Source organism: Lissotriton helveticus, chromosome 6, assembly GCF_964261635.1.
Source record: "Lissotriton helveticus chromosome 6, aLisHel1.1, whole genome shotgun sequence".
NCBI classification, from domain to species: Eukaryota; Metazoa; Chordata; class Amphibia; order Caudata; family Salamandridae; genus Lissotriton; species Lissotriton helveticus.
Genome location: NC_136067.1, coordinates 1,753,017,250 through 1,753,037,050, shown reverse-complemented (window position 1 = coordinate 1,753,037,050; position 19,801 = coordinate 1,753,017,250). Strand labels below are relative to the sequence as shown.

At 46.4% G+C, this 19,801-nt stretch overlaps 1 protein-coding gene across 10 annotated transcripts in view; it reads left to right on the top strand.

The window, feature by feature from the left end:
• GTF2A1L (general transcription factor IIA subunit 1 like) overlaps positions 1-19,801 on the top strand; it is a 1,231,875-nt gene that overhangs the window by 668,007 nt on the left and 544,067 nt on the right. The gene's annotated exons all lie outside the window — the stretch shown is intronic.

Below are 19,801 nucleotides of genomic sequence, written 5' to 3'. Positions count from 1 at the left end.
TCACTTTTACTAAGTGCCTAAACTGTGACCTAGACAGTTAGGCCAACTGTAAAACAGTGGGGTCAGATTAGCCTTGTGGGTCACATTGGTCAAAAATGTTCCATGGAAATATTGTTACTTGTCTAGTTCTAGTTTCTTTATCTGGGCCAGGAAGGATGCGTAAACTTGTATTGCTCGGCTCTCCTGATCTGATTAGCAGTCGTACAGAGCTTTGTTTCAATTCTCCAGTTTTGGCACACAAAAGATCTGAGAGGGATAAAGTTGGATTTCAACACTGAGGTAAATTTGACATCTTACCTATCATGCCTATGTTTGTCACTTCAATTTCTTCAGAGGGGCACGGCAGGAGGCTATATCTGACAAGGTCTCCACTGGGCCATATACGTCTTTGTGGCTGTATTGCAGTAACCTTTCAAGTTGGTAGAAAAAGCTCAGGGCAATTCATCACTATCTGGGTCACATTTTTGGTGGGAGCGTTTGTGTCTTGTTGTAGTCCTCTAGAACACAGAAAAGATTGTAAGTCTCTTCATTTCTTGATTCTGTTACAGTCACTCCTTGCCTCGTCCACTGCTCCTGTTGCTCAGGGCAGGATGCATGACCCAGATCTCTCCACAGCCAGGGCTCCCACTATGTCTATTGTAGTTAATATCCAACTGGTTCATTGGTCCACCAAAACAGGATGAAGCTTTTCATCAGCCTTTTGAATATCTTATACAGTAAATCTGGTGGCCATTCTGCTGACTCCTGGAGAGATTTTCTAGTTCTTATGTTCAATTGGAGAACAGGAGTCCTTCAGGCATTTCTTCCAAATAGGCTATGAAGATGTTTTTTCCAGGTCCACGAATGTTCTGAGGAATTGGTGGTAAGGTGCCAATGACTGGAAATATACCTAAACATAATCCTGGAGGAATTCCCTACAAAAGCCAACCTTCTTTTTGAGCACTTTGTTTTACTTAGCTGTAAACATTCCCACAGACCCTTAGTCAAGGTGGCAGGGACCAATGTCTAAGAGGCCATCCTGGATGAAAGGCTTTTAAAATGCACCTGCCTCTGTAGTGTAGCTCCTATTTTCCCAATAGGCTCTGCGCATTGGAATAGTACCTACAGCAGTAAAGGCCTAGACCAGACGTTAACTAGGTCTACTACTGTCGATACTAGACTTAATTTTTGGGTTTGCCAGCTAAGCTCAGAGTTCGCTAGAAACTTTCTCGAATGTTCAAGGAAGGATTAACTTCCCTGATTAGACAAGAAGGGATTTAGTTTCTGACAACCATAGAACATGACAACTTTGCTCTCCCCTAATCAAGAGTCAATCTCAAGAGTCGTGTGAGCACAAGGCAATTATTTTACTCAGTCAGTACGTGCATTCTTAGTCTCATCAGAATGTAGAGAAAAGGAAGAGACGGGCGTGTTCAATAAAAAGGTGTTATTTATTGATCAGTCTCTTTTCTCATACATGAGAAATGGATCGATATTATTGCAATACTTATAGTTAAGTAAAGTGCATACATTAGAAGCAATAGTATAAAATAATACTGTAAAAACATTGATATGGTTTCTGAGCCATATGATGTTTAAAATGATTAAAATATATTTACATACACATATACATTTGACTAAACGTACTCAACTGGTGTTTCTAAATACGCCTACCCCGTGTACCTGACCTAAGTCTAATGCGTGGGCGGGAATAGAAAGTTACAGTTTAAGTTAAGTTTGTTTTTGCCAAGTGAATAACTAAAGAATTCTCTGTGAGGGGTTATTCAGTTCTGTACCTGGAAGTTAGGATGAATGAGGAATGGTATCTCTTTCTCTGCTCTCGATATTCCAGGCTGCCTGCGAGGGCTACCCGGAAGCGCCGGTGCTGGGTCTCTCGGCTTGAGATAGCAGCGCGTCTCTCAGCGCGTCACGAAGGCGGGGCTGCTGCCAGCGGGGTCTGCTTCTGCTCTCGGCTTCGGCAAGGATGGCTGCTCCGTCTTGTCACCACGCGTGTGTTTGCATAGGGCAAGGTCGGCAATATTTATACCTTAAAGGTGCCGAGATTGACGTAAGGATGGACATAGGTACGTCAATAAAGATGTCATACGACTTGCTCGTTAGCACATTCTTTACTAAAGTTCTCTGTGAAATCAAAACAATGGCCGCACGGATTTTCCAGGTTGTCATAGGTTTGATTTGTTATGAGAACGTCGTATGCCTTATCAGGGGCTGGAGGAATGTCGCTTGTCTAATTAGATCTCAAGCGTTATGACCTAATCAGATAACACGTTCCTGTGCCGTAGTGTGACTGCGTCAGATAACGGTATCTGCATCATGGGGGATTTCTTGCCTCATGGGCTGACTGTTCGTTAACTTGATAGTTAGTTTAACCAGAATAGGGTCAGGAATAGGGGGATCGATTCAGAACCTATAGAAATACACGACACCTCCTCATTACAGTTTTTGTACAAATCAGAAGTCTATTACTTTTGTTCTTAGTGAGGTTGTCTGTTCCCCTTCCCTCCTAGACAACCTATCACAGCTAAGTAGTCGCTGTTTGCACCACAACAGGCTGTCTTCATACTTCCAAATTTGGTGTATTATTTCATATCTGAAAGAAACAGATTAGTATTAGATTCCTTACCTTAGAATATCCCCAGGCGTCAGACTGGATCCAGAAATTTTTGCGTAGCAGTACCCTTGCGCGTCGGTAGGCGTCGTCTGTGGCTCCGCGTCCGTCGTTGGCGCTGGGATGACGTTGCCAGAATACTTAGACGCCACCCTCGCGCGCTGACATCAGTTCTTCTTTTTTCCGCGCCAGCAAGCGCCGATCCGGAAAAAGTTGTACCCTAGTCAATTTTTGACTAACTTTTTCGATCCTTTTTGATCATCTTTCGAAGTCTCTCTACTCAGACGGTGCCGGTAGGGATGTCCAGGTACAAACCCTGCGTCGATTGCCGCAGACTGATGTCGGTTACCGACCCCCATTGCCGGTGCCTTCACTGTCTGGGCCCGACCACGACGACAAGTCCTGCTCAGACTGCCGGGCCCTGACGTCCAAAGCTAGACGGGAGCTGTCCCGCAAGCGACTCAAGCTCCGGCAGTCAGCCCCGCGCCGCTCGAGGTCCCGGTCCGAAAGGAGGTCGAGGGACCGGTCGCGGGGCCAGATTCACCACAGTTCCTGGAGTCGTCATCAGTCTTAGGGCTCGAAGTCCTCAGATAAGAGGCACAAGAAGTCGAAGAGGCGACATCGCTCTTCTAACTACCCCGACGCTCGCGCGACGCGGCCGGGGGTTCGGGGTGACACCGCTCCCGCGGCTCCGCCGGAGCCATAGGCGTCGCGGCCTGCTCCATACCCGCCGGTCCCTGGACAGCACGCGGCGCCGGAGGAGATTGAGTCCTTCCTCATGGCAATGAGGTTGCTCACTCCTCCGTCGGGTTCCGTGGCGCCTTTGGGCCAAGCGGCCCCGACTGGGTCCCCTAGCGGGCCGGGTGCTTCGGCCCCAGCGCCGTCGGGTGCTTCGGCCCGACACCGTCTACGACTTCGGTCCTGACGCCGCAGGGCCCCGCTGGATTTGGATCCGGGTCGCCACTGGTCGACCTCACGACCTTGCCGGCGCCGGCCCCCAGGGTGTCGCCTCCGGCGCTGTCCCAGGACGACGCCGTCCCCGGTCCTACCCTTGATTCGGGTCCAGCGCCGCTTGGCGCCGTTTGGAGACTTTTACTTCTACGACCCGGCCCCATCCTCTGAACCCGAGTACCAGGCAATGGGTGACGAGGGGGAGTGGGAGGGGTCGAGGACCCTCTGGCACGTGAGTGTCAATCTTATCAGGACTGGACAGGTGAGCTTGGGGAGGCCAGTGGTCTGGACACTTCGCCCGACACTGGTTTTGTGTCCCCTCCTACCGTGGCTACGGAGGAGGGGGCTGCCTATAGTGTGGTGCTGATGCGGCCGCCAAGGCTTTGGGCCTTGAGCTCCCCACCGCGGCCGTGAGGACTAACCTCCTCACCGAGGTCCTTAAACCACAGGCAAGCTCGGCCGAGCTTCTGCTGCCTTTTAATGAGGCCTTGTCAGACGTTCTTCTGGGCACTTGGTCCAAGCCCGCTACAGGTCCGCCTGTAGATAGGAATGTGGCCAGGCGCCACCACCCGGCTCCGGGCAGCCCTTGCTTCCTGTCCACCCACCCCACCCCCGAGAGCCTGGTCATCCAGGCCTCTAACTCCCAGACCGCATTCTCGACGACTCCCCCGATCGGGAATCCAAGAGGTATGAACAATACGGGAAGAAGGTATTCTCCTCCCTGAGTTTGGGGTTGCGGTCAGTCAACACCGCATGCCTCTTGGGCCGTTACACCCACTCTCTGTGGGACACAGTCGCGGACGTGCTGCCACAATGTCTGGAGGAGGCCCGGACTAAACTCGCCCAAGCCCTTGCAGAGGGTCGAGATGCGGCATGGTATTCCATCCGGTGTGGGCTGGATACGACGGACTCACTGGGCAGAGCGATGGCAATGACGGTGGCGATTCGTCGCCATGCCTGGTTGAGGTCCGCCAACTTTTCGGCTGATGTCCCTTATGGGCATACCGTTTGATGGCCGTCGCCTCTTCGGCGACAAGGCAGACCATACGCTTGAGCGCTTTAAGGACTCCAGGGCTATGGCCAAGTATTTGGGCCTCTCGGCCCCGCGCCAGCAAACAGCTGCCTTTCGCCCCTTTCGTGGCCAAGGAAGGGGCACCCCCACACATCCTGACAGCCACGGGTCGCAGGCTACCATCCAGCGTGGTGGTGGACGTGGAAACCGCTGTGGCGGCGGTCGGGGACAACGGCGAGGCCAGTCCACACCTGCCCCTGCAGCATCCACCTCAAAACCCTCCTAGTCCGAGCTTTCAGGCCCATGTGATACCAGTGGGGGGCAAGGTTCGCCATCACCACCACCACTGGCGCACTGTCACATCAGACAGGTGGGTGCTGCAAATCGTCCGAAGGGGCTACTCCCTCCCCTTCGAGGCTTCCCCTCCAGCCATGCCACCGCAGTACCACCGCTTGTCGGGGGATCACTTGAAACTTCTACAAGAGGAAGTTACGGCCCTCTTGGCCAAGGGGGCCATCAAGCGTGTTCCTGGGCCAAAAGTAGGGTGTAGTTATTACTCCCACTACTTTCTGGTACCCAAGAAGGGCAAAGGGGGCCTACGCCCCATCTTGGACCTGCGGAACGTCAACGGCTTCCTCCGGAAGGAGAAGTTCAAGCTGCTGACACTGGCTCAGGTCCTGGCTGCCCTAGACCCGGGAGACTGGATGGTAGCGTTGGACTTGCAGGACGCTTATTTTCACATCCCCGTCCTGTCGGCCCACCGGCATTACCTGCGGTTCACGGTAGACCACGAGCACTTTCAGTTTACCGTGCTCCCCTTTGGCCTTACCAGCGCCCCACGGGTGTTCACGAAAAGGATGATGGTGGTCGCAGCTCATCTGCGCAGGTTAGGGGTTTCAGTCTTCCCCTACCTCGACGACTGGTTGTTGAAGGCGGGCTTGCCCCAGACAGTCGTCAGCCACCTCCAGACTGCGGCGACCTCCTGCACATGCTGGGGTTCTCCATCAATGTGCCAAAGTCGCACCTGTATCCCTCTCAGAAGCTCCTCTTCATCGGAGCGGTTATAGACTCGGCGCAGTTTCGGGTGTATCCTCCCGAACAGCGGGTTCGGAATATTCAGGCTCTGATTCCGATCTTTAAGCCTTTATCCCAAGTATCGGTCAGGTTGATGCTGGGGCTGATGGCCTCCTGCATCCTTCTGGTGCATCACGCCCGGTGGCGGCTGCGGGCTCTGCAGTGGGACCTGAAGTTTCAGTGGGCCCAGCATCAGGGCAACTTGTCGGACCATCTCTTGATCTTGGAGGGCACTGCAAGACAGTTGCAGTGATGGCTCACGGACCGCGATTGGGTCAGCGGCAGATCCCTCTCCCTACCCCAACCGGAGCACGTAGTTGTGACGGACGCGTCCCTCCAGGGCTGGGGAGGCCACATGGGAGAGGCGGAGATCAGAGGCCTCTGGTCTCCGGCAGAGTCCCAGCTCCATATCAACCTTCTGGAGCTGCGGGCGATCCGGCTTGCACTGAAGGCATTCCTCCCCTCTGTCCGGGGGAGTTTAGTGCAGGTGTTCACGGACAACACCACTGCCATATGGTACTGCAATAAACAGGGCGGGGTGGGGTCGTGGACCCTATGCCAGGAGGCTTTGCGCCTCTGACAGTGGCTGGAACATCAGGGCGTGACCCTGGTGGTTCAACACCTGGCAGGTTCCCTGAACGCCAGGGCGGACAAACTCAGTCGTCGGTGCATGATGGATCACGAATGGCGTCTGAACTCGGACGTGGCGCAAGGCCTCTTTCAGCAGTGGGGAGAGCCTTGGTTAGATCTATTCGCCACAGAAGAGAACGTGCAATGTCATCAGTTCTGCGTGTTGGAATTTCCAAGGCAGCACTCACTCGGAAACGCTTTTCGTCGCGAGTGGAGCTGCGGTCTGTTGTATGCCTTTCCGCACTTACCACTTCTGCCCTGAGTGCTGAAGAAGATCAGGCACGACCGGGCCCAAGTTATCCTTGTGGCTCCGGACTGGGCACGAAGATATTGGTATCCAGAGCTACTCCGCATGTCTGTCGATCCCCCGATTCTACTGCCTCTTCAGGAGGACCTTCTGTTGCAGCAGCAGGGGACGGTCCTCCACCCAAACCTTTCCAGTCTCCACCTCCATGCTTGGAGATTGAGCGGCGACAGTTGAGGCCATTTGACTTGCCTCCTGAAGTTTGTACTGTGATTCTGGCAGCCAGGCGTCCCTCCACAAAGTCGGTATACGCCTGCAGCTGGAACAGATTTGTGGCATGGTGCACAGCAAAGGCTGTGGATCCACCCTCTGCCCCCCTTTCTGAGGTTCTCCTCTTCCTTCTTTATCTTGCCCAGCTGGGCTCTGCTCTGGGCACTCTCAAGGGCTACCTTTCTGCCCTTTCCGCGTTCTTGAGGCTACCTGATCAGCCTTCTTTGTTCAAGTCCCCAATTGTTAACAGATTCTTGAAGGGCATCGCTCATATGTTCCCCCCTGTTCCTTTCGTGATGCCCCAGTGGGACTTGAACCTGGCTCTGACTTAACCGATGTGCGCTCCCTTTGAGCCGCTTCATAACTGTCCTCTCCGTCTTCTTACGCTTAAGACTACTTTCCGGGTTGCCATCACCACTGCCAGGAGAGTGAGGAAGCTCCAGGCTCTTTCCTCTAAGCCTCCTTTCCTTTCTGTCCATCCGGACAAGGCTGTGTTGCGGACAAGACCCTCTTTCCTGCCCAAGGTATTCACAGCCTTCCACATCGGGCAGTCCATCACCTTGCCCACCTTCTTTCAGCCTCCGCATCCCTCTAAAGAGGAAGAGCGGCTCCACCGTCTGAACCCAAAATGTGCGCTGTCATACTATCTAGATCGCACACGCCAGTTCCGGGTGGATGACCAACTCTTTGTTGGTTACGTGGGCGCTAAGAAGGGACGGGCGGTGCACAAACGGACCATCTCTCGGTGGGTCGTGTTGTGCATCAAGGCATGCTACTCTTTGGCTAAGAAGGAGCCTCCTGTTGGGCTGAGGGCCCATTCTACTCGGGCCACGGCGTCTACCACTGCCCTAGGCCTTAAGAGTCCCCTTGTAGGACATCTGTCAGGCAGCTACATGGGCCTCGCTGCACACGTTCGCAAGACACTACTGCCTGGACAGCCAAGTCCGGAGGGATGGCTTCTTTGGCCGTTCCGTCCTCCAGGACTTTCTGGTGTGATCATTGGTTCGCAGACCCACCACCGGGGTTGGTATTGCTGGGGTATCTATTCTAAGGTAAGGAATCTAATACTAACCTGTTTCTTTCAGATGCACAAGTTACTTACCTTCGGTAACGATATATCTGTAAGAAACAGTAGTTAGTATTAGATTCCTTACGGCCCCACCCATCCTCCCCGTTCTGCGAACTGATATTTAGGGTTAAGGGCATCCCCTTTCAGGGCCCTAGTTTTTATGGCACCAGTGTTGGTTTTTATCATGGCTCTGCGTTTTCTGGCGCGGAAAAGCTGTGTATAAGAACTGACGTCAGCGCGTGAGGGTGGCGTCTAAGTACTCCGGCGACGTCATCCCGGCACCAACGTCTGACGCGGAGCCACAGACGACGCCTACCGACGCGCAAGGGTACTGCTCCACAAACCTTTCCGGATCCAGTCTGACGCCTGGGGATATTCTAAGGTAAGGAATCTAATACTAACTACTGTTTCTTACAGATATATCGTTACCGAAGGTAAGTAACTTGTGCAGCAGTACTGCTATTACACCTAATTGTAAAGCTGAGCCACAGGGATGGGCAGTCCAATAGAAGTGGTTTAGTTGTGCTTGTTTTTCAAGAAGTAGTAACTGCCTGTTTTAGGTGTGGGCTAGATGCACCTTTTTCTGTTTAGCCAGCTTTGTGTAACAAGCTATAATAAAAAAATATAAAAGTCTCTCTCTTTCTCTTTCTCTCTCTCTCTCTCTCTCTCTCTCTCTCTCTCTCTCCTTTATCTCTTCTCTATCTGTTGGTTAATTCAGCTCTAATTGCTGTTTCGCTTCCACCCACTACATAATGGAGCAGTGGGTCAGACAATGACTGACACTTCAGTCGTTGACTCTATTGTTCCAAGAGTGACAACATTTTGCCTAGGCACAAGTTCACATCCATCTAAAAAAATCAAATTCAATGCTAGGGATGGTGGGCCATTACTTTTTTTTCTTTCTATCATTTAGTCTTTTTGATTTATTTTGAGCTAGTATTTTTCAACAATGTTTTGAGGTTCTAATACACCTGCCTGCTTGTAGGCGTGTGCTACACCATTAAACTTGTATCCAATTTTGGTTTTTTTTCCCCAATTTTTATTGCAGCCAGAAAGCCACCACATTTGTTTTGTTGCATAGACATGCAATAAAAATAAAAAGTAACCATGACACCAGTTTTATTAAATGCTGCTTCTCCACTATTCCCGAGTTAGGCCCATGTGGCGAGCAAGCTTATTTCTTACATTGTCCTCACAAATAACATTTTCAGCTGTGATCTTTTGCACAGATTTGCGTGCACGACAATGTTAGATTAGTTTTCCTGAAAATAAACTTGTTTACACACCTAGTTTTGCACAACATTATCACAACACCCTGAACATCATGTACAAGGTCTAGTTTTGCAGAATGTGCAAATGTCATCACTATCTTCATCCACATGGTGACAGAAATATCTACATATTCATAACATAACTAATCTATATGTACATCACAAGGCTGCTTTCTTTGATTAAAGATTACCATCTCGAGAGATTGGTAGAGGAGGAACTTCCACTGACACAGAAGCTTCTTGCATGCAAAGAAATCACCACTCAGCGGTCTGAAATCTCATGAGGGGTGTCCAGTTTGTGACCAAGACAGGGTCCCTCATTCTTTCCCATCAGGTAATGGGGTTGGATCGTCCCTTGGGGGCATTCTTGCTTTACACCTACACACACTCTAGATACAGACCCTACTCTGCATCATAGGAGTACGTCTGATTACTGCCTTGTTTTTTATGCCTGGATATATACATTGTTTCAGCACCATGGTAGAACTCTACCTGCTATTTACTCTTTTGGTGCTCGTAATCCTGTTTATCTGCTTCTGTCTCCTAATCATTGCAGCACACACATTTTATGCAAGAATGACTTTGGTTCAATAAATATTATTGAAAACGTCTAACTGTGTATTCTTTGTATGTTTCTCTGAGAATAAGTAAGTATGAGTGACTGAGCAAAAGGTTCTGTACTGTTTCCACGATCCCTGAGGGAACAGGGTTGTCATGTTCAGTGGTTGCCGGAAACCATTTGCTCCCTACTAGGTTAGGGGAGCTTACGGTGGCACTGAGAGCTAGGTGGTCTACCGGCCAACATGTCCTGCAGGGGTGTCTGGAATCAATCTCGACACCAAGCCCCTAGTTTATGTTGTCCAAACAAAATGCAGATCCTACAAGTTAGTAGGAACTACATAACATGGCGCCCACCAATGTTGGTTAGGCTCTTTTTTTAACAGTCAAATCTGAGTAGTTCAGTCAGAGACCCCTACTCACATTTTTAACAGGAAACGTCCGTAGTTGGAAGGGAAGCAAATCCACCTCAGCTGAGTAGCTATATCCTATGATTTGGCTGTAGGTTAATCAAGCTTGGAGGATTAGAAGTTCCCTCATGGTGCAAACACCATCTCTATGAAATGTCAGTTAAATACTACTGCTGTGACAATGACCGAACAAGATGAGGCCATTGGAGAACAGATAGTTGGACTAAATATTTCAGAAAATTGCAGACTGCCAGGTACTTTTAAATTACTGTAACTTGGCCTCTCGGCAATGGGTGGAGATATTACCTTCATGGTTCAGGGACACCAAGCATTCAGAACAGAGGTTTTATATTCTTGGGTTAAATTCCCGCCTGTAGATGCACATACACACACAGTTGTTTCATGAATACATTGAAGATAAACCACCTGATGAGTATTTTCCATATGTAGACTTAGAAGTCCTGTTAATTGACCAAGAACACATTAATTGGTTTAAAGCTGCACTACCCCACACAACAGAACATGTGGGACTCTGTCCGCTCAGCAGAGGAGGAATGACTTGGCCGGTCTTAGCTTCATATACACCACATCCAGAAATGTGTTCCTTTTCAGCAGCAGGGATGCTTATACTCTACACAGATTTAGTAAAAATGTACAGAAATCTTACACTAACAGTCCAGCCTGCAGGGGCTGCTCAAGCTACATAACCACACATGACTACCACAGGTATTCTCAATACACATATAAGATGGGGAAAGAGGTACTTTCCATCCTCCCTGTCATGCTCCCAACATAACCACAAAAAAGGAAAATGTAGGGTTTTAAAAAAAATGCCCTCACCAACTAAATAGTGGCATGCTTCATCATAGGGCTGCTACAACATCCCTGCACAGACCAACACCTGGGATGGAGCACAGGGAGGGGGAAGACAAAACAAACATACATGTGTTGGGATCCACAAAGTAAGTTGCATACAAACTGACAGTGATTGTGTAGCTGTAAAACTAACTCAGAGATACCGTTCACGCCGTGACATGCAGTGAAGAAGCTTCCATTTTCTCTAATTCTTTGATTGCCAATATGTGTGGTCCAAGTCTTGTTTGCCAGGGTGCCGGATTCTGTCCTCTGAGTTGTTCCATAGAGATCTCGGGAAGCTTCTTCACTGCATGTCACTTCGCATATTGACTAGGTTGTTTCCAAACTTAAAGGAATTAATAAATAATGGAAACGACGAGAGAATGTACATACTACGAATGATATAAACTCCTGCATAGCTCCTTAGCAGGAAGTACTACGAAATAGAGCCCTGAAGAAGTCCATGAGGAAAAAACGCGTTGGCTACTGTTTTAAGGAGAGAGAAAAGAAGAAGAATATGAATAAAGAACTTTCTACAAAAATACTTTAATGGAGTTTGACATTATATGCAATTTATGCATGATTTGTAATTGTGCTGAACTATTATAATCAAAAAGTAAGACACATTGATCGATTGTGGTGCTGAGCCCTTTTTTGTATTAATGTTGAAGGAGACTTTTTCCTCTATCAGAAGGTGAAAAGGTCTGATCTTCTGGTTCTGTGCACCATTTCGAATGTTTCAATAAACATCTTCCTCTACGGTGGTTGGTGTGGTAGGTCATTGCCTCAGCCCTTTTTCTTTATGAGGTTATACTTTCACATATGTTTGAAGGTAGTCTACACCACCTCCTTTTCTCGTAAATAAATTAGGATTAGGAATTAGGATTAGGGGTGAGGAGGGGGTGTTTAATGATATGTATTGTGTTGTTGGGGGGGTTTGTGTGAGAGACAACAGTATTATTTAGAGAAAACGGTTTGTGGGGACAATAGGTTTTACAGTTGCTAGTCCTGCATCCAAACCCGGGGAAGGAGTTGTTTATTACAGAGTGAAGCACATTTATTTGTTGTCTTACTGTTATTTAGAGATTGCTCAGCTGGTCCCAGAGTATCTCATCGTTGAGGCCTTTTATGTCCTGTAGATCCATGTTTGATCCCTTGTGAGGACTGTAGCCTTGATATCTCTTGCATCCGGGGGAATAGATGGTTTGTCTACTGCATTCCAATGAATGTCTCCTACTTTATGGTTTGCCTTTATAAAGTATGTCTTAAGTTTTGTTGTGGTTTTTCTGCATTTTATATTACTCTTATGTTCTATTTTTCATATCTTTACCTTGCAGGTCCTCATCCCCACATGTAGACAACTACATGAGGTGGTGAAATCATTGGCTGGGAAATCTCCAGATTTGGTCCCACTTCCCTCCCAGGCGCTCTGTGACGCTTTGGTAAATTTCTTTTTCTCAAAAGTAAATGATATTTACTCCGAGTTTTCAGCGGTCGATAAACCAACTACCTCTGGACCCACCTCCCTAAGTAAACACCTGGATTGTTCACTAGCTCAATTTAAAGAAACAAATGAGGATCAAATAGTTGACATCATCAGACTCATAAAAATGGGCTCAGCTCTAGACCCCTGCCCTCCTAAGATCTTTCCTCCAGTAATCGATCTGATTAGTGAAATCATCACGCAAATTTGTAATGGGATATTTAGATCAGGGGTCTTCCCGGATGGGCTAAAGAACACGTTATTAAAACCACTTCTTAAAAAACCCGGCCTAGATAAGGATTCATTGAAAAACTACAGACCCATCGCCAGGCTGCCTTTTTTAGCCAAGGTATGCCGAGAGAGTAATGAATGAGCAACTCTCAGAGTACATTGAACAAAATGCACTGCTCGATGACTCGCAGTTTGGGTTTCGAAAAATGCACGGCACCGAGACCGCGCTCATTAAAGCTGCTGAAGACATCAGAACTATCAGAGACCAGGGGGGTACGGCGGTACTGGTTCTGTTGGATTTGTCTGCGGCCTTCGACACGGTCAATCATTCCATCCTGATTGACCGTGTCGGAGAGTTGGGCATCCAATCCAGGGCCCTGCTTGCCTCCTTTCTGTCTGGTAGAACCCAGGCCGTAACACTGGGGTCATTCATATCGGCCGATTTGGCTTTACCCTGTGGGGTTCCTCAAGGCTCGTCCCTAAGTCCAACGCTTTTTAATATCTATGTGTCTCACTTAGCTAGGGTTATCAAAACCTACCGGATGAGCCTTACCACATATGCCGATGACACCCAGTTGGTGCTAGCCATCAATAACGATGGAGAAAAGGTGGCGGCTCGGTTTCAAGAAGGCATGCTGGCAATCAGGGAGTGGATGGCCTGTAATTGCTTAAGGCTTAATTCCGAGAAGACCGAGGTGATTATTTTCGGGAAACTGTCACCTATGTGGTCATCAGTCTGGTGGCCCCCATCACTCGGAGCTTTACCAACCCCCGTTCAGAAGGTTATGAATTTGGGGGTTATCTTTGACGAAAAACTGAATGTTGTTAATCATGCTAATCAGTTAGCGTCCTCAGCATTCTACAAACTTAAACTTTTAAGAAAAATAATTCCATTTCTTCCAGAAAGTGCTGGGAAAACTGTGGTGAGATCACTGGTACTGTCATCCCTAGATTACTGTAACGGTTTATTTGCAAATGCTCAATCTTGGGTGGTCGCCAAATTACAACTGGTCCAAAATGCGGCGGCAAGAATGCTATCTGGGACCCCCAAATGTAAACCAATCAGGCAAGTAATCAGGAACTATCACTGGTTGACGGTTAAAAACCGGATCAGATTCAAAACTCTATGTCTCACCTTCAAAGCCTTTCATCATCTGGGGCCGGAGTTTCTCAAACAGAAGCTCATTCTCTATAGCCCCACTCGACATTTAAGATCCGTAAATTTACACCAATTAGTGGTGCCACGGACCAGGACTGTCACCTGGGGTGACGGATGTTTCACCAACACTGCAGCCAGACTTTGGAACACTCTTCCGCTGGTGATCAGATCCACACCTACACTGTTTCAGTTTAGGAAACTGTTGAAGACTTGGTTGTTCGACCAGTAGTCTCCCTCTTTACCCCATTACTTTTTTAATAATTTGACACTGATCCCACTGGGACAATAAGTTGAGTCATAGCGCCAAGACGCCTACGGGCATACGCCGCGCTTTACAAATTTTAAAAATAAATTACATTCTCAGAATTGCAATTGGTATGTTCAGTCTGAAACTAAGAGTTCTTAAGACCTATATCTACTGTTTTTGAGTTGCAGGACAATTTTTATTGCAGAAGTGAGTAGGAGATCCAGAAGCACTTTATCTGCTTGGTTTTCTATTTCAGTGCTAGGAAAACCTACCTGCAATTGGGGAAGAGAATTCCCTTTTTAGTTGGCAGTCAAAAAGATTAGATAAGAACGTGAAAACCTTATCCCAAAATTTTGACAAAGTTTTGCAGTGGAGAATAAAATGGGCTAAGTCACCTATTTCTTCCTTGCAATTCCATCAGGTTCGGTCTGAATGGTGATGTCGTGAGCGTAAACATGCCGGTGTCTAGTAAGCTTTATGAATGAGCCATAGTTTTGTTTGAGATAAGACAGGGGAGATTTTACTGTGGGTAATTGATTTGTAAATTTGAGTCCGCTGTGATTCCGACAGAGTGCTAATAGAGTGTTGTTCCCAGAATGTGGTATTAATTTTTATGTAAGGACAAGGTTTTTGATCGTAGATGTTTATAAATGTGGGAGACCTGGTTTCCCAACTTGATGATGTTGGTGATGAAGCCTGGCTGCGATGGGGAGGATTTATGTATTTTAGATTTTGAGAAGGCTGTTTTGATATTAAGAAAGATATAAAATTCTATCTATTCTAAACCGTATTGGTTTTGGATTACTGTGAAAGATAAGGGATACGAAGAGTGTTCTAGTTGACGATGAAAGAAGATACCCTTGTTGATCCAGTGCTCAAAATGTAGGGGTTTACCTTTGTACTTAATATTATGGTTGTTCCATAATGATTCTAAGCTGAGAGTCTGATGCTTGAGTTGAGTTTCTTGTCAAGTTACAAGAGTGAGTTTTTTTGTAATTATTGAATATAGACTTAGATCTAGTTAGCTTTATGGAGTTGCAAGTCAGCAAGGTAAGGGGGTTTAGATTGTCTAATATGGCTTTTTCTACTGCCAACCAAACTGGAAAATAATTGCTCGGAGTAGAGAACCAGTATGAACCCGTTTATGCTAAGAATGCAGTTTGGTATGATTTAAAATCGTCCATGTTAACACCCCCCTAGGGCTCTATCTAACCAGAGCTTATTGAGGGCAATTCTAGCTTTTTTACCTTGCCAGATACATTTATAAATGAGATTGTCTGGTTTGTGATGAAAATCCTCTGATAGTACAAGGGGTAACATGTTGATGAGGTAATTAACTAGTGGGGATATCATCATCTTACTTGTTTCAATTTTTCCCCACCAAGTGATACATTTGGGGAACCAATTGTCTAGTAGCTTCTTGATTTCCTCTAGGGTGGAATTTTCATTGTGGAGTAGTGTGTCAATACTGTTACAGCCAAACTCAATCCCCAAATATTTAATGTAACTGGGTTGCCACGCCAGACCAGATGTACCTAAGATCTCTTTTGTGCAGTGAATATTTAATGGTTTTACTTCAGATTTGTCCCTGTTCAGTTTATAACCTGAGTGTATGGAGTAGATGCTTATTGTGTTCATCAGGGCTACAATAGAGGGCTCAGGGTTTTCTGTGATTATCAGGATGTCGTCAACGTATGCAGCTAGTTTAACTTGAATGTTATTAAAATTCACTCCAGCTATATCAGCATTCTGTTTTATGTCTTATAGAAGGAGTTCTAGTCCTAGCAAGAAAAGAGATGGGGAAAGCACACAACCCTGCTAGTACCTTGTTGGAGGTTGAGGGACTCTGAGAGCGAGCCGTTGATGAGATGCATGCTAAGGGCTTTGCGTAAAGTGCCATGACCATTTTAATAAAGGTCTCATCGAGATCAAAGTAATGAATGCATTGGTTTAAAAAGTGCCACGACTCCCTATCAAACGCCTTCGCTGCGTCTAGGGTTATAGCTATAGATAGGGTGGGGTTACTTAATTATTTATGTATTTTTTACAAAGTTTTATATAGTGCGAACGTAACCCGAAGGTATCAGGTATCAGAGCACTTTACATAGCACGAGTTGCGTTACATGAGGACGCATTCATTTTTTGTTGTTGTTTTTGTTAGGCACTGGAGATTAAGTGATTTGCCCAGAATCAAAGGATTTTCAGCGTCGTTGCTGAGACTCAAACACAGTTCCCCAGATTTGAGGTCGACCGCCCTAGCTGTTAAAAAGCGCATTTTTGAGGACATGGCATAGAAGACAGGTATTTTCATTGGACATGCAGTGCTTGATAAAACTAACTTGGGAGTTGCTTATAAGTTGTGATAATAAAGCATTGTCAGTTGGCCAATATTTTCCGCATACATTTTACAATCAACGTTGATGAGGGAAATCGATCTATAATTTTTTGGAAGCAAGGGATCTTTAACTTTTTTGGAAGAACTACAATGTGTGCTTCTGCCATTGAATCGGATGGAACGCCTAAATTAGCTATATTGTTCTATACCTTTCACATGGTTGGTAGTAGAAGCTCATTGAATGATTTATAAAATTTGACAGTAAACCTGTCTGGACCCTGTGCTTTATCTTTCAGGGAATTATTGGTTTTAGACACTTCCAGCTCACTTATAGGTTTACCAAGAGCGTTTTTTTAGTATCGGATAGTTTAGGGACATTTAGTCTTTCTAGGTATTTTGTGCATTCTTCCGGGTTAAAAACTTGGTTGTTACGATATAGGGCTTGATAAACATTTTTGAACCAGTCTAGTATTTCCTTAGATTTAGTTATGTTATGTTATGTTATAGGAACTTCTGAAGCGCAGCGGTTACCCAGAAGTGTCCTGGCACTAGTTATTATCCCTTGGGTAAATAAACGGTAGACTGCTATTACAGGTTAAAAAGCCAGGTCTTTAGACTCTTCCTAAATTTCAGGAGGTTTGCGCTGTTTCTCAAGGAAAAAGGAAGGTCGTTCCAAGCTTTTGCAGCACGCAAGACCAAGCTTCTTCCACCCCAGGAGGCTTTTTTGTAAGTGGTACTCTCACCAATTTGGCTTCCATTGAATGCAGGGTCCTTTTCAGCCAGTACCATTGAATGTTCTGTTTCAGATACTCAGGGCCTATGCCTTGAAGAGCCTTAAAAACTGTATGCAGGGCTTTAACTAGCACCTGTTTCCTGACCGGCAACCAGTAAAGTTTACTAATTTCCTTGGAAATGGGCACACATTTGGGTGTGCCTAACAACAACCTTGCTGCCGCGTATTGTAGCAGTTGGAGTTTGTTCATGAAGCATTTCTGTAGGCTCAGATAGACGGCATTACAATAATCGAGCCTAGACAGGACAAGTGCCGTGACCACTGTTTGCTGGCAGTCAGCCGGTAAAAAGGGGAACATTTTTGGGATCATCCTAAGCACATGGAAGGTGGCAGATGACATTGTATTGATCTGGTCACCGAAATTAAGGTTGTCATCAATCATGATGCCCAAGTTTTTTACCTTCCTTGATGGTGTAGGAAGAGTGCTCATTGTTATTAGCCACAGATTAGGGGTCCAGAAATTGGCATCATTCCCAAAGAAGATGACCTCTGTCGTGCCTGAATTTAATTTCTAGGCAGTTTTGTGTCATCCAACTACCCACAGCTACCATACAATCGTGGAACTGAATATCTAGTTCAGAGCCCTGACCTGGCTGCTGCAACACAACGATCTGTGTGTCATCAGCGTAGGATGTTAAATTAAAACCAAAGGAGCTGATCAGTGAGGCAAGTGATGAGACGTTCACATTGAAAAGTAGGGGGCTAAGCGAAGACCCTGTGGCACTCCGCAAGGCAGGGAAAAAAAGGTTTGGAGTGAAATGTATCCAGCGCGACAATTTGTGAACGCCCTGATAGAAATGATTTTAGGAGCTTCCAGGCTTTCCCTCGAACCCCACATGCCGACAAACGATCCATCAGTAAGTCATGATGGACCGTATCGAAGGCTGCCGACAGGTCTAGCAGCACCAGGGCGGCCTTCCCTCCCTTATCCAGGGCTTCCCTAAACTCTTCCATGGATTTAATTAGTGTTGCCTCGGTGCTGTGACCTTCTCTAAAACTGTATTGCCTAGGGACCAACACTGGTTATCACGTAGGAAGGCACGGAGTTGCATATTCTTTGCCTTTTCAATTCTTTTGCTGGTAGTAGATGTCGGGAAATCGGCCGGAAGTTATTTGGATCTTTGGGATCAAGATTTAGCTTCTTTAACAGGGCTAGTATCGAAGCGAATTTCCACTATTTTGGGAAATTCCCTGTTTAAAAATTTGCATTAAAAAGGGAGGTGAGTGTAAGGGCAACGGGAGTTGGGGCGAGTTTTATCACCGAGATCGGGATCAAAGGGGGAACCTGATCTTGCTGCCATAAGGAGTTTCTTAGTATCTGTTAATGAGATATTGGCAAATTTGTCAAAGACATGGGCGGTGGGGGGCATTAGTTGGCCTTGTTCTTCCCGGCAGGATCTCCGGCTCTGTGGAACTTGAGTGGTTAAATGCCGAAAAAATTCCTCCACATTATTCAGGAAGAACCTTGCGATGTCCTCGCATAGTTCCTGATTTTACTCGATTTTTGCTGAATGGGGGGAGACCAGAAATGAAACCGTTTTAGTGTGCGTTTGGTTTTTTGTGTCTTTGATTGAAGAGATGATATATTGATTTTTTGTGCTTGAGGTAGAACGCAAGCATTTTAGCCGCTTTATTAGCTTTACACAGTTTGAGACCTTTAAATTTGTTTATCCAAACCCCTGCACATGCGCTTCTGATTTTGTTGTATTCATATTTCTTTTGTGTTAATTGGTTGAGGATATTATTGTTAAAGAAATTGGCGTGAGATACTTCCAGCTATTTAGTTTCCTGTTCTAACTTGAGTAGTTCAGCGTCACAGGCTGTATTGATTTTTGTTTTCATTTCGATGAGAAACCGCGCTGGAGAGCATGAAACATGAGAAATTCATTTGTGTTTAATGAATTCTGAGTCTTTACAGGCTAGTTTTGTCTCTTGTAGAAGGATGATATCACCTTTAGATTTAGCTACATAATCGAAGATTTTCCGACATTTGATAGGGTGGTTAAGGCCCTTTACGTTCAAGGAGACTATATTTAGATTATCTGTAATATTATGTGACATTAAGTGTGTAACCTATGGCTAATGGACAAGTGTTTTCAGGGCAACTAGTTCTTGCATGTTTTATGAATAATGTTTGAAATCTAAAAAACCCTACTATCACAATGGCATTTAATCATAAAGGGACAAACAGTTACTCAAGCGCTGGCCTCGGACGGCCAGAACAGTCACTATTTAGAGGGTGACCGGGAGCTAAACCATGTGCATACAATGACCTGAACACAGTAAAGCAGTACCTTGCGAATGTAGGGATTTTGCCCAGGAACCGATTGAATTTAATTTGATTTGTAGTTTTATAAAGCGCGCATATGCCCGTGGGCGTCTTAGCGCTAATCAGAGGACACGTGAGCAGTGCTAATGGAGGCATGGATTATTGTAAATTAAAAAGCCAGGCTTTTGTCAGTTTTCTACTAATACTAAGAAAGGGGGCCCCCTGAAAGGGTACGGGCAGACGTCAGGGGAAGATTACACTACTGCAAGGGAGAAAAGTCCACCCTGGCGGATTTGAAGGTGGCCCATAAAGAGTCCAACAATAATACACAT